The sequence below is a fragment of the Muscardinus avellanarius genome (assembly GCF_963383645.1).
Source record: "Muscardinus avellanarius genome assembly, chromosome: 15".
NCBI lineage: Eukaryota > Metazoa > Chordata > Mammalia > Rodentia > Gliridae > Muscardinus > Muscardinus avellanarius.
This window is the reverse complement of record NC_137801.1, coordinates 61,755,238-61,757,820: the sequence shown is the minus strand read 5'-3', so window position 1 is coordinate 61,757,820 and position 2,583 is coordinate 61,755,238.

Here is a 2,583-nt window from a genome sequence, read left to right as displayed (position 1 = left end):
CTAAAATAGCATTAAGGGTGTCGGGCAAGGAAGGGAGGAGCTGCCCAGAATAAGGCTCTCCAGGTCGACAGAAGGGGGACACAGGGAAGCAGCAGTTGGGTTTATTTCCTTCCAATTCTGGACACTGATGACCGCAATTCTCTGTTTCTTTTCTCCTCTTTCCCTAACATACACACACACACTCACACACATTCTCTCCCTCCCCCCCTCTCTTTTTCCCTCTCTCTCTCTTTCTCTCTCTCTCTCCCCTCCTTCTTCCTCTCTCCCCCTCTTTCTCTCCTCCCCCAATGGGCCAAAGCCTCCTCTAGAATAAAGCCTGAAAAATAACCTGCTCACAAGGGCCAGTACTGGGGAAGAGGGGCAGATGGATGGTTAGTTTATAAAGTTTATTATTAATTTTAAAAGTAAATAAATGATTGTTAACTGCTAGTAACCACCTATCAAGAAGGAGTGATTTCACTGATATAGACTACTTATGTCGTCGAAGAATTACCACTGCGTCAGAATGAGAAATTTATATAGTCCATATAAGAGGTGGGTTGGAATGGGTGGGCTGCCCACCGCCAGCTGCCATAGGTGGAGCCTGGCTGTTTCTGGGCACTGGCTCTTTCTGGGCACCCACGCACGTGTTTGGAAACCAGGCCCCATAAACAAAAGGTCAGAGTTCTGCTGCATGCTCCAGCAGGTGAGCCGGTCAGATACACACCACACAGCAAAGCCAACCCACAGCTGGTTTCTCTTTTCAAACAGAAAATAGAGTTGCTGAGGGTGGGTTTACAGGGTGACAGGGGCCTGAATGTCAGGCCTGAGTTTAAGGCCTTCTTTCTTCTGACCCATCCTTTGTTTACAAAGCAATCACTGCTAAAAGGCTTATTTAAAAAAAAAAAAGAATTTGCCTTAATTAAAATATTTGTATATTTTCCTGAGCTTAGGGAAGCACTTTTTATAGCAGCAATTTTATTTAAATAAAATTATAAGCTGTTCCAGCTTAAACATGTTATTTTGTACCATTTAGCTGGCTGCCATGCAGAAATTCTGTACAGCTGTTCTGGAAAATTGGTTAATAACCAGTTTTATCCAATGAGAACACAGAGCATATTTATAAAAATTAGATTTTGAAGTCTGGTCTCTTCAATCCACATAGTTAATTTCCTAATAAACATACACTGTTCATCCTAGGTAATGTCCTTCGTAAAACACTGAACTCTGGTTCACCATTATGTGCAAGAATAATTTCACTGATATTAGATGAATAATTCTGTTGGGTGTAATCTGAGTCTACAGTTAGTTTAGTGCCTTCGGGCCTTAAATTTGCTGATATTAGGAGTTCATTAAATCTGCTTAAGGTAATCAGGGGTTATTATTAAATAATTCACTTTGCGGTTAAAATTTTCAAAAGCATGTATGGGTTGGGGGGCTAAAATTAATTATTATATTTACTGAACTAATCATTAAAAATTTGGGGGGCAGCACACAAATTGTTCAAGCAGTGGAGTCAGCATGACAAAAATAATCTTGTTTTTATTTTAGATTCAGATTTCACTACTGCACTCAAATGACTACAACTGGGCTTGGCGTTATTATACAATCCAAACTGTTTCTGTCGGAAATGCTAAGTCTCAGTGTGCAATGATTGTTATTAATAATTAGCTCCTTGGTTTCTGGATAGAAAAAGGCTATCGACAAGCATTTGTTTATCTACAACAAAAAGTATAATTAGCTTATCCCACTTAGTAAATCTTGTATGCATGCCAACTCATACCAAACTGCTACTTTTACAAAAAAAATTGCAATAATACAGTTCATCTTTCCAGTCCTTTTTGCACAAAATTTATTTACAATGTCTACATAAATGCTCCAAGGTGGGACTATGGAAAAATACACACATGACCGATGCTTTGCTCAGAAATAAAGTCAACATATTAAAAATAAATCTTCAGTCTATGTTTTTGAGCTGCATAAAACAGGAAGTGATGTATACGGTGGTGTTGCATGGGGACAATGATCCTTGATGTGACAATTAGGCTTCTAAACACAGAGCCTTCTGGTTTCCAAGCCTCCTCCTACCAGTCTCCTTAAGACACTGCCTGCAACAGCTGATTAATCATTGTTGATGACTGCAGTTTTTCCCATCCTTCCCGATTTACATCTGTTCAGGCCAATTCAAATATGGTGAGTAAATGAATTAGACATGCAAATTCAAGCCCCAGGCTAGAGAGAGGGAGAGAGAGGAAGAGAGAGAGAGAGAGAGAGAGAGAGAGAGAGAGAGAGAGAGAGAGAAGAGGAGAGAGAGGAGAGAGAGGAGAGCACGCGCATGGCTGAAATCCTAGGCGAGAAGAAAGGTTCTTCTGCCTGATAGTTATTTTAATGCTCTAAAAATCCTGCAAATCAGACCTTCCTGTCCCTTGCAGGATAACTGTAAGGCTTTTTAATGTAAGGAGGCTTCTGGAGGAAGTGAAGAGCTATGGAAACAACACACATAGTGTGGAAAAATTTCACATTTTTTTTAAAAAATCTATAAGAAACAACGTAATATGGATAACAGTATAATAGCATTTACAATATTTCACTCTTTGTTCTCTT